General features: G+C 38.6%; 1 pseudogene across 1 annotated transcript; it reads right to left on the bottom strand.

Moving 5' to 3' along the window:
• Window positions 1-457: 457 nt before the first annotated feature.
• On the bottom strand, window positions 458-10,333 carry LOC144648260 (uncharacterized; annotated as a pseudogene). The gene is made up of 12 exons (XR_013569676.1): window positions 10,260-10,333; window positions 8,235-8,277; window positions 6,870-7,402; window positions 6,619-6,645; window positions 5,732-5,977; window positions 4,837-5,133; window positions 4,073-4,369; window positions 3,136-3,432; window positions 2,703-2,753; window positions 1,833-1,946; window positions 1,427-1,452; window positions 458-1,140 (listed from the first exon to the last, which is right to left on the bottom strand). The product of XR_013569676.1 is annotated as an uncharacterized LOC144648260 (transcript).
• Window positions 10,334-13,444: the final 3,111 nt, after the last annotated feature.

The following is a 13,444-nucleotide window of genomic DNA, read 5'->3' as shown; positions in this document are numbered from 1 at the left end:
GTCACACTCTGTTACAAGGTTTCACCCACAGACCTAGATCATGAAACAACAGTAATTGCCTCAGGGTTTTCTATTGTGAGACTCAGAATCAAAAACGTTATTGATAACATCAGGGTACTTGATATGTGGCGAAGTGCACAAAATGGAAAATGATGCAGCCTGGTGAGAGCCTATTCAGTCTCTTTTATGAGTTATTATATGACCTTTTTTGCCTTTCGAAGGGCCGTTACGTTTGAAGGGTCGCTGCTTTCACGATCTGCTAACTGATCTTTTCATTTCGATTCTGCGATCTGATTTCGCGAAAGCTGCTCATTCGCGGAGAGTTATAAAGATATTAACTGCGACAAAAACAAATGGCCTGATCCTGTTGATACTAAGGTGGTCATACATCATGATCAGCTGATGTTATGATAATCCTTTTATGTATCAAAGCGCATTTCTCTCCATGTATAAACAGTTAACAAGTCTTGTCATTGCGACTTTCTTCCTTTGCTTCTGGTTGGTCAGCTAGAGACGTTTTCTCTTCTTTGGTCGAGGTCTTCATTTCTCTGAGAGCAATAAACTCTCTTACCTGACCCATGTCAACAGAGAAACGGCGCCGACATCTTTGTTCCACGGTTCCCATTTCTGTCATCTCAATGCTGCATATATTGCCCTGAAGAGCTCCAACAAACCCTCGTAGCTCGCCCAGATCAACAGAGCAGCCTTTCTTGTGTTCCATCGTTGCAGTGGTACCTGATTGCACACCTATTGTACATCTATTGCCTTGGCAAGGATCAGTTGAAGAAAGAGCTCTTTGCAGCTTATTATACACGGGGTTTCTAAACCCATCCACTGCTCCTTACCTCCTTCAACAGATCGCCGCCTGCCATGACGATGCAGCCTGTTGTAGCGTGTGTTCTCGTACAGCAGTTCAAACTCGGTAACAATATTCTTTAAGTGTGGTGGAAGGTCGAGCGAGCCATCAGCAGCAATATTGATGTAATTTGGTTCGCGTGTTGTGGTGGCAACGTTGTCATCATCGATCGTGTCGTATCCGTGGCTATGAGTGTTGATGATTTCATTAAGCCAGTCAGGAGAGGAAACGGCGTAAGGTGTTACAGAACAACCTAAACCAGGATGATGTAATTGAGAACCTTGCTATTATTGAAATAAATATGTGAACCACTGAATTATAAACTTTCAATTGTCTTAAACCTTAATTTCGTCCTCATACCTACTGTCTTTAGTAATCTCAACCCCCACCATTGAGTCACAACAAACGTTTAGTACGGTGTCCACCCCCTGGTCCCAAAATGATAATTCAAAACAATATCTTAACGGGCTTATAAAAAAATGAATTTTTCGTACGATGTCTTTGGGTAACAAACGGAGCTTTAGCTTGCAGAGTAGCTTGCAGAGTTTACCAACTGTACATACGATTTACCTTGTATTCCCTTGGACGATGGGACACTAATGAAGAGAATTTTAAATAAATGCGAAGAGAAAGCAGGGAGTAATCATTGCAGACCCGTCAGGTTTAAAATTTTCTTTTAAAGGTACACGTTATTTCCATAACATGATTTCATTGTCCATAGTTTTGAAGAATGGAAACTGCTCAGTAAAAAGTTCCATTAGCGCTATAGTTCTTTTCAAGGCCTTTCTAAGTTGCGAGATGGGCGGGCAAAAGGAAAAAAGGAAGTAAAGGCTTATTAGAATAAATAAAGATTTCAAAAAAGATGTAAGAGTTGAATCTCTAAAATGATCTCTTGAGATCTTGAGGTACATCAAAATAACGGCAATAAGGGTAAATACGAAAAAGACACTAAATTAATAATGACTTATCATCCTACCATTTCCATTATCGGAATTTCTTGAAATCCTCTTTTTTTGGACCAAGTATATTACCAGGAAAACAACTCCAAATGCAAGGATGGCGGAAAACACAGCAGCAACAATTATGCCCACTGTAATATTGTAAGATAAAAAGTATCAGTGGGTTCTGAACTGTCCAGCTTTTCCGCTGTGTTGCACATTGGGCAAAAGTCATATCACGCTAAATTCTGTGTTGTGTGAAATTACAATGCAAAATATTTCGAGGAATTGATTTCTGAAATGTCAAGTGTCTGTTCAAGTTATCTGGTAAAGCTTTTACTGATTCAATACGAATGATGTAGGTAGCTGTCAAGTTACACACGCATTTGTCTGCCTTTTGTTGAAACCCAGTCAATAGGTGCGAAAATCTCTTAACGGGGTGTCCGTAGATATGATGTTTGGCGTAACTGAACAGGCATTTAGTCGGTCCTAGCTCGTTAAAGTAACCCAGAGAACGAGGATTTCGTATATATTGACGTGCCAGTGACTCACCAGCCAGATCAAAAGGCCGAGACAATGTGATTGATTGATTGGCTGACTGATTGGTTGATTGATTGATTGATTGATTGATTGATTGATAAAACCAAATAGGAGTTTGTTCTTCTCTTATTTCACAAGAGGTATTCGTAAATGCATGAGATGCAAATCAAAAGAACTAAGATTTATTCCAGGCAATACAATCAACCTTGGTTGTCCAACCTATACGTGCATCCCTTTGTACGACAATGAATTATTGTTAGGCAAAAGAAAGCCTGAAAAACTTTTAATACGCAACTATATACCATCAACCTGATACAAGTTATGTAAGTAGTGAGTTTTATTAAGAAATTGTATTTTTTTTTACTTACTTTTTGCAGTAGACGACGTGTCCGTGCCCATGCGAGGGTCCATTTGTGGGTCTAAAAATCAAATGAAACAAGGACGGATGTAATAAGTCATTTCCTCTAGGAATACTTTTATCTTTTGATGAGTTAATTCAACATCGAAACCGATTTTGAAAGACTCATTAAGATAAGCAACAAGGAATTATAATATTTATATACTTAGATAAGTCTTCGCCAAGTAGGCCTAACTATTAAGCCCATTTCCCTTGGCTGTAAATACAAGAATCTGAAAATTATATTTGGTGTTGACTTTCAATCCGTTTATCCTTGAATGGGTTTCCTTCGGTGAAGCCAAGGTACTGTTGGCGCGTGAGGTATCATTGACATCACTGTAAAGCACTTCATATCCAACCACTGTAAGCATTAAAAGAAAATAAACAAAAAAAAAATTGAATACCTGAAAACGTTCTAACAAAGTACGACATACTCTTAGGCCCATTTCCCTTGGCTGTGAATGCCAGAACCTGAAAACTATAATTGGTGTTGGCTTTCAATCCTTTGATCCATGAATGGGTTTCTTTCGGTGACACTAAACTGCTGTTGGCGCGTGAGGTGTCATTAACATCACTGAAAAGCACTTTGTACCCAAGCACCTCTCCATTGGTATATTCCGGTGAAACTGGGCTCCAGTCAACTTGTACTGTATCTGTTCCTATGCTAACTACAGTTATGTCCTTTGGAGGGCGATCTGGAACTTAAGAAAGGGAAGACAAACATGCAGTGCTAAAATGTTAGTGGAACACATAGGTAGCTAATTATTCGCGGCCTAGTATAGTTTGGGTATTTTACCGTGTTGTTCCTTTTGATATATATGAGATGACAGTGGTATCAATCTAATTCAATTACCTAATGGATCACATCAAACGCTGTAACAAAAATTATGTTGTCTGCCTTTAGCACCGTTTTTTAATTTGGTGCACATCAAAGTTCCAACATTTTTTGGTGCTTGTCGAAGCCATATTTTGACATCACCTTGATGCAAAGTTTGATTGACTTGAAAGGCGTTTCACCTTTGCAGGGTCGTAACCAGGTATATTTTTTCATCGCTGATCCCAAATTTTAGCTCTTAATTTTGATTCCTAATCCCTAAAATGTGGCAACATTTGATCCCTGATTCCATTCTGATCCGATCTGATTGGCCGTCCGGATCCCATGACTTGTGACCCGGGATCCCGGGTCCATGATCCCGATCCCGAGGCTGTGATCCCGATCCCAAGGCTGTGATCCCTGATCCCAAGGCTGTGATCCCTGATCCCTATACCTGGTTACGACCCGGACCTTTGAGCAATTAGTCCCAAGAATAGCTAAGAATTATGATCGTAGTTTACTCTTACCATCTTCGTCCGTTTGCACCACTTTTGAACGCGCAGGACCATTGCCTCGTCTTGTTATCCCAGAAACACTGATCACATACTTGCTGTACTTCTGAAGTCCCTCGAGTGTGAGTGATGTCGATTCTGTGTACTTTATAATTTTTTGTCGTTCCCTCGTTTGTTCTTCTGCGTTTAGTTCCACTTTATAGTGAAGGATTTTCCCATTCCGATACTCGAAAAGGATTGGATCCCACTGAATGTGAAGACTAGTAGAGCTTAGATTCCAGGCGTTTAGACTTTCAGGTGGAGCATCGGGGGCTATCAAACAGATAAAGCATATTTGCTTACTAATATAACTGATTAAGTATCGGCAGTAAAAAAAATCAGCAGATTATTATTCCTTTTTCCGAGTTCATAAATTTATACTAAGAATAAATTTCTTGCCAATTTTTGGAACGTTTGTATGACCAACTGAGAGAAAATTAAAGGGGTAAATAGGAGGAAATTACATCATCAACTCAGGTCAGACCACCCAATGCTTGAATAAAGCACGTTCAGCTGCTGCTAACTTATTGTGGGAACCAAATTAAAATCTGATGTGCTAAGCTCATGTTTATTAGCGAGGGTACGTTTTAGCCTTTTTAACCATTTTAGTACAGTCCTTCCCTTAACTCTAATTCGATTTTGCAAAAATTTGCTAGTAAACAGATAGTACTTTATGACATGTTCTTTCAGTTAATGAGTAGATCCTTCCCTCTTCTCTATTTATATTTTTATCAACATACCATCTTCGTCAGTTAAAATCACCAATTCTTCACTCCAAGTACCATTTCCATAGTTGTTGTACGCCCTCAGCCAGCAACTATAGTTCGTATATTTTTGGAGTCCTTCGGACACCCATTTATGCTCTGAAGGTGACAAATCCACAAAATGTCTGTCTAACGTGTTGGGTCTCTCGCAGACCACGTGATATCCAAGAAAGACTCCATGAATAAGGTCCTTTGGAACATCTTCCCAGGTGAGTTTTATGCTTGTTGAGCTCATGTTGTGACCTCGGAAATTGGTTGGTGGACTTGAAGGTGCTATGTGTTATAGAGGAAGTTGTCAAGTTTAAAACCTATTGCTCATTGTTCCTATTTTTCACGCCCCTACCGTGGTCGGAAAAATACTACGATGCTCGCAAAATATACGTGCTTATTATTCAACTATTGCGCCATTTTACCATATAAAGGGAAAAGAACGCGCAAAAATATGTAAGAGTTATTACACTGTGGAACAGGGCAAAAATACGGACGGACAAACTTACGAAATATGGACAAACTTAGTGGAAAAATGGTGGAATAATAAAACCCTTATTCGATGTTTTAACCTATAATACGAGCGGACATTTTGCTCATTGCTTGTATTTTTTGTCGCCCCTACGGGGCTCGGAAAAGTACTACGGAATTCGCAAAATATCAGTGCGTATTATATGTTAAACCATCGAATGAAGTATGTGTATTTATTAAACCATCGAAAAGGTGCGTGTGTTTATTTCTCTGTGTAGTAAAGTATGATAATAACTCCGAGAAACATCCTGCAGTAATCAATATTTGAGTCAACAACGAGGAAATAGATTAATAAAAAATAATACTTCAGTTTAATTTGTGAAGATATGTCTTGGTATTTCAATCTACTTACGTCGTTCGGGACATTTAGGAACATCACAGTACTCCCATCTGACAGTCCTATTTGTGGTGAAACACCACGGCCCATCCAAAGCGTACCCTCCTGGATTGCGGCATCAATTTCCACTAATCTCTTTGTAAATCTTTCCATTGATATTGTGTTTATGGGGACATTGAGCATTCCACGACTGACAGGTGTACCCGGAAACTGTGACGCTTCTGTTGCCACGGTAACCACGTCCATCTCCGTAGAAACAGTCTGCGAACAACAGATTAATTGAGGTTTACTTAGGTACAAAGCTTCAATTACATAAACAAAATGCATAAGAATGTTGCTTATTTCGAAAATCGCAATCATATTCTGTGACAAATAAGAGCTCTGTATCTGATTGACTCGGTAGAATAAGCCTTTTGCTGATTGGACCGTTAAAACATGTTTTTTTTTATAATCGAACAGAACTTGTAAAGGAACGAAATTATACTTTTGTTGGTTGTACATTGAGTGAGCCAATTGTAACGGACACAAAAAGCGCGGAAAAATTAGGAAGCTGCGTATGTTTGGCTTGAGAAAAAAGACCTTTCGCTGATACAAAGTTATAGCAAGCTTCCTTTCTAATAAAAGAGATTACCAGAATTAAAACTAAGACCATTAACTCCTGTTGAAAGGTTCGCATGAGTTAATACAATATATAATTAATCTGATTGACATACACTCTTATTAATAGCTGTCCTAATATTGATGGTATATCATACCACCTATTATATGTTCTTGTCACCTATCTACTTGAAAATCTACCGATATTGCAATGTTAATTAATTACTTACAGCAAATTACAAGCTTAATTAACGGACCCTGGTGGAACTAATTATAATTTCCTGAAGGAATTTGAATAGACTTACCTTCACTCTCCAGAATGTTAAGTTTATCTGTTCGTAAAAAAAGGTAAAAAGGAAGATATTAATTAGTACATACAACTTTTACTGGTAAAGTTTATTTTGCGTGTAAATTTACCACTTCATGTAAGGAATAACAACGCGAAATTGACCAAATTCAGCATAGTCTAGAGAGTACCGACGAACATAAATTCTTTTTTTTTTTTCATCGTTTTTATTAGCGTCGCTGTCGTTAGGTACCAGTCCTCTCTACTTACCTCGTATCTTGTCCGGATAATAGCAGTCGGACGAATCATTCTGAAATGGCAGAGTCGTGCAGTTTATGAGCTCAAAATAGTAGCGTAAATAGTACGCCTCCGTTGATTTTGTGAAGTCTACCACCATCTTGAACTCCCGATCACACACCTTAAAAAACAAGTCCTCACATGCTTCTCTGCAAATAGGCGGTGGTCTTGAAGAAATGTAGCAGCGTTTAAAATAATGGTGACAGTAAACATCGTCCACCATATCCAGACAGCTTTGCCGCACAACAAAAGAATTGTGGTTAAGTACTATTTTCCTGCCTTGTTCTGTCGAATTCCTTCGTGACTGCACTAAAAAGCTCTTTGCTACATGATAGCGCAACATTTTCCTTTCGCTGTGTTGCAGTTCGTTTTGGTTTGTTCCATAGACTCGTTGATAACCAATGACACCTTTGCAGTAACCGTTTGGAAATGTGGCTTGATATGGTGTGCACACCCCCGGTTCTGAATGAGCAGCGGACCATTTAGTTCTTTCAGCGAGGACGCATCTAAGAAAAGGAAGATTCTTGTTTCAGTGTTGTTTCAAATTTATTCAGATTACGTTCCAATACCGTTCTGTGGTGAAATACCTTTTGTTCTATCTAATTCCTGCTTATACCTCATCTCTTAATAGGAAAATAAATCCCGAAGGTCGAAGTAGTAATTATAATTAAAAGTGTTAATATCGTTAAACTACATTACAAGGAGTTCAGTTTCCTCATGCACGTGCAAAAAACTGACTCGTGCCCCTTGTACTTGTGGCTAGCACTGCCAAAATTTGTATGGCAGCAACATTAAACGTTAGCTATATAACAAAAAGTGGTTAACCCTCGGACGTACAAACACCATCGTACAGGGGGGGGGGGGGGGTGGATGGAACCCCTCCCCGGAGTTTTCGGTTATCTTTTAAAAGGCGTAGCGAAATTATTTTGCACTGAGAAAAGAGCCCGTAGCTTACTCTTCAAGATGACATGATTTTAATTGGATTTGACGTCATATGACGTCACGTGACGTCATTAGAGCCGCCATCTTGAATCCGCCATCTTGAATTTCAACAATTTCTCAAAAAGTCACAAAATAACGGAAATTAATTCAAAATCAAGCCAGGGCCGTAACTAGCAAGAGGCAACACGAGGCACTTGCTTCGTCTAGTCTTGCTTCATAGCATTTTCAAGTAGCACTGAATTATGGCGACACTTTCCCTTAAATTCTTATTTTAGTTCGACGAAGGTTTATTGAAATTAGCACCTGTTTCCAGCCTGATAAAGCCATTAGATAGTCCCTGCGTTCGGGCTTATTTCAGAAGGCAATAGGTAAAATTAAGGAAAATGTGAAACTTACCCAGTTGTTTTATTTGTGCTTGTAACTGTTGAGTTTAAAGCTTCTAAACACAAAAGAGATAAGACATATATCTCCATTACAAGACAGTTTAGACCATTTGAGTGTGACAGTGGTATCACTGGATAGTTTAACAATTTTTGCTAGAAGTCTTTATTGACTTCTGATCTTTTACATACATACGTACTATATTAGCTTGTCCCTACGGGGTATATGTGAGTCAATGATACAATACATTAAATGAGAAAATTACAATGAGCTAAACTGAACACGACAATAATAACTTTAAAAAACGTTGCAATCGTCGTTCGTGTTTTCTTCGTGAAATGTGATCAAATGCCAAAATACAGAAATTACAAATGTTTTCCGTACTTTTTACGAGTTTTAACAGTTTTATATCTGAGTGTTTACTGTGATCACGTGAATCCTTGGTCAATTTCAGATCTTGAAATCTTCGGGTTTTTTTCGGCGGTGATCTTGGCGTACCCATAGACAGGCTCATTATTGAGCCTGGCAGTAAAAGAATCCAACCTGACATTTTAGCTTGACATTTTACCTGAACGAAAATATCAACCTAAGATATGCTCTAAGTCTTTAAAAAGGCGGTGCGGCAGTAAAACATCCTTATGTTGCACGAGATCAGATTCTTTAACGTCATCGTTTTCAAAAAGTTCCGTTTTCACCGTCCACGCGAAAACATAAAAACGGCTTTTTTCAAAACTTTCCACTTTGAAGAGCATGATATTTTCGAAAAGTTGCGTTTTTGTCACGGTTTTCAACGGATGCCAGTCAGGACATAAGGCCAATTAACTAAGAAAAAGTTGCGTTTTCAAACGAAAACGGATACTTGTGGACGGGGCCTCAAGTAACTGTTGACGTCAATTGGTCTAATATTCAGTAACACCCTTTATCTCGAGTAACTGTCTATTTTTACCCCCTTCTCACTACGTAATTAAGTAAATGTAAACTCAGCAATATTTGTTTGTTCATATTTGTGCTACTTCTTACTGATTACAGATTTTCAGTCTTCATGAAATCCTCCCCTGGGCACAAATGTTGGAAAGCTGATCTACGCTCAGATTCCGGGCTAAGAGTAAATCGAGGTTTTACTTTCCCCTCTATACGAGTTTGATGTTTTGTGGAATTTGACATCAGCCAAAGTCAAAACTGAAGGATAAAACGAGAAAACCCAACTGGAAATTAACAAGACTGAAAACAATCTTACTGGCTAACCTTTCTTTCTTTCTGTTTGTTTTATGTGAAGAAGTGGATTCGGATATAGATAATATTTAATAATCTTGCACAATAGATCTATATTTTTCTGAAAAGCTACTTCGTGAAATACGGAACTACACCCCTGGTTCTACGTCAGCATATATGCGAAACACTTGGCTATCAAGTAAGTACTGTATAGAGCCGACACTTCGAGCATGTAGCCTGTGATAAATTTCAGTCATTTTCGCTACTTCGAATTTCGAATGTAATAATCTTGCACAATATAAATTTTTTTTGGAAAGCATCGTCATGCAAAAAAGGAAATACACTCCCGGTTACGACAGCATAATTATAGCGAAACACATTGCTATAAAATACATGAATAGAGCCTACACTTGCAGCACGTTGCCAGTGATAGGTTTCAGCCATCCTCGCTACTTCGAATCCAACCTCATTCATTATTTGAAGTTAAAGATTTTGTTCACTGAATCATGATCGATCAAGATTTAATTCAGAAATGCACACATTGCGGTCCTATTTCTCGTTTGCCTGACTTTAAGTCCAATTTTTCGTAAATTTCCGGGTTTAAAAATTTTTTTTTTCCAAAGTTTAAAATTTGTTCTGAATAAGGTTTAAAACGCTCTGTGGCTTGCTTTTTTTCTAGCAAAAATCAATAAATTGCGTTAAGATTCAGTGTGAAAATCAGCATGGCGACTAGAACCAAAAACACAAAGCACGATTACTCTCCAACCCCTTGGCGTGGCAGTAAAAATAGATGAAACTTGGGCTATAAAGTTACAATTAAGTGCAAACCTGAGAAGGTAACGAGGACTAATACACCAAGAACAAATGTCTGGATCCTCTGCCAAATCATGGCTCCTCCAGTCAGTATTCAGGGCCGCTAATAAGTCAAAACACGCACTGCCCACTGAAATGGACCGAAGACTCGTTTTGCACCAATGATGAGTGGCGGATCTTTTTTTTGATCTGATGAGTGTGCAATATTCAGCTAGGGACCACTAACAATGCGAGCTGTGCGGCCCCTTTGAAAGCAAAGATTGGCCAACTGTTTGAAGATAACTTGGGGTAACACTGCTAACAATACATATCAGTCTTTTTGCCTCAACGACCTTCTAGATCATCAAGTAATAAAGTAAAATTAAACCTAGGATTAAAGTAGGATCAAAATTGCATCGCTGTTACAATCACGACCCTGGAGTGAAAACATTAATCAATGACATTCTAATGATCGCTGATATTAGCGTTATTAGCAATATAATTACGGTGGCTGTATATTATTGAAAATTCGCATTTATATGTGGCTACATTACAACTTAAAAGCGATATTTAGGACAAATTCTGATATTGTGAAATTAAACCTTCGTTTTTCGATGTTTTCATTTTTTATTACCACATCACTGTACTTGTGTGCAAAAGTGCCGGTTTGGTGTAAGTGAACTAAATCACTTTTTATTTATACTTTAAAATAGCGTGCTGCGGAACAGACTCCCACAGAGTTGTTTTCAAACCGTCCAAACTTAAACTCCTCTTTGTTCGTTTAGGACTTCCTGTTTTTCAATTCAAAGTGAAATATCTGACATCAAAAATGCGATACCGTATGGTAATCAGTTGTGAAGAGTACGTTTGCTTGCCCTTTGATGTCCTGTCCGATGCTGTTGTTTCCCCGGGGTCTTTATTATCATGCAGCATTTAGCCATCACTTAACTGAAAAAATAAACATGGTATGTTGACTTCCGAATTCGCTTACGGTTTGGTATCAAACTATTCTGCCAGCGACAACCAACCTTTGATGACAATAATAGCAGAGTTTCTGAATTCTGAAATTAGCCGCCCGGGGTACTCCCAAGCAATTAGTGAGCAATGTTTGTTGACGTGCGTTTCTCAATAGTTCCGAAGACGTTTGATGATGTTGGCCGATCGAATGTTACAAACAAACATTCAGCTTTTGTTTATTTAAAGGTCATCAATAAAATTTACGTGTACCAAACATGAAGGGCTGCTGTCGGTCTAAGACCGACATCGTCAATTGATAGAATTCAAGTTTAAAAAATAGATATCCGGTTCAAAATGGCTTTGGGAGGTTCCAGAAACACGCGCCTGCCCTCCAGTAGCTATTTTAGTACTGATCTTTTCACACCTGAAGCTATGTTTGTTGCGTTTTATTTGTTTGTTTGTTTTTGTGTTGTTTTTTATTACAACTTGCCTTTCCCTCTTATAAACTTATTCAATTAGACCAAAGAGGCAAAATATGCAACAGCTCACAATCCATCAATCATATCTATGTAGCTACAGGATTTCCTTGTAGCTTATGAAGGGGAGTACGTAACGTCCTCCAGAAACATTCATTTCCTGTTTACATTTCACTTTCCTGTGATACCAGGCCCCGGTTGTTTAAACCAGTAGATAACGCTGTCTACCGGATAAATCATTATCCAGCGGATAAGTTTTGACAAAACAAACTGCGTTTTCCACTTGAAAGTGATTTATGGGTCCTAATACAGGGGCCTTTATCACTTTTAATGCTACGCAACTCTTCGACTCGCCAGCCGAAATTTTCCCGGACGGACATTAAAAGTAAATAACATTTTTAATATCGAAGTCAGTGCCACCAAACTTTGTGACTTTACCTAAAATTTATCTCAAACAATTTGGTATGTGTTTGGTTAAGAAACCTTATGTTGTCACGTAAGCATACTTGTTATGGTTTTGATCACTTTTGAGTCAGTTTTGCTGGTTTTCTGACGTCACATAAAATTCCCAAAATCCAAGAAGGTGGATCCAAGATGGCGGCAGTTTGGAAACCATGACGTAATTCCCATGTCATATGACGCCATCGTGCCATGCTACCCAGCTCGAGAAAATTGTTGCAGCTTTAACAAGCTTGGCGATATAGAGGGGGAGGTGCGGACTCCTTCCCCCTCACAGACAATCGTGATAGAATTGGTATAATGAGGCCCGAACTTCCAAGACAATCCTTAATTTAACCGCCAATTTGTAACTGCCGAACGGTTAGCTCAGTTGGTAGAGCGCCGGAATACCATGCGGGAGGTTTCGGGTTCGACTCCCAGACCGGACCAACACTCAGGGTCTTAAAATAACTTAGGAGAATATGCTGCCTTGCGCAATCATATCTGCAAATGATTAGATGTTCTAGTCTTCTCGGATAAGGACGATGAACCGCAGTGTTATGGTCAGCAGGGGACGTTAAAGAACCCACATACTTATCGTAAAGATTGGGGCATGGAGTTTCCGGTGTTGTGGTCTGGTCTTTGCCGTTGTACAACGGTACAATGTGCTATGTTAAAAGCTACTTTACAATCCGAGGGTAAATGAAGTATTCCCTTTACTTCACTATACAAACTCGTGCCGAACTTGCCGATGTAGTAGGTCGCAACACAGACCTGCTTTAACTTCATCAGAATATTATCCTAAGTCCTCGACCATCAACACTGGAGAAGATAGCTTGAGGCCGATATTTTTAAAGCATAACGGGAAAATTGAAAAAAAAAAGCTATTGAGTGTTTCTTTATGTGTTTCATTATGGTCATAGAAAAAGAAAGAATGATGCAATTAATAAGAAATTGCCCGATCACAATTGGTCTCTGCCAAGTTTGACACAAGGCTTGTATTGACTATTTAATATTTAGACTATGAGCTCGAGTTTTCACTGCAAATAGCTGAGTTGATTTTCGCTGAGGAGAACCGACGGCGAGCGTTTTGATTTCTTACATGGAAACTTTCCTTGTAGACATCACACAGTCAAATAAGCTAAATTTAATTTTTTCAACATCTTGTCAGTGGCTAAAAATGTATTGTATTTTGCTAGACATTATTTACACTTGCAATAAATGCTTCTAACTTAAATCAACTCATAACATGTCACATACGTTTTACATCGTGTTACATATTTATTGTACTTATAATTACACTAGTGAGATAAATCGGAAAAGTGCTGTCAATCCATTTTAAAATCTTAA

The sequence above is a fragment of the Oculina patagonica genome, chromosome 4, assembly GCF_052425735.1.
Source record: "Oculina patagonica isolate OP01 chromosome 4, crgOcupat, whole genome shotgun sequence".
Taxonomy (NCBI): domain Eukaryota; kingdom Metazoa; phylum Cnidaria; class Anthozoa; order Scleractinia; family Oculinidae; genus Oculina; species Oculina patagonica.
This window is presented reverse-complemented; position numbering and strand designations above follow the sequence as displayed.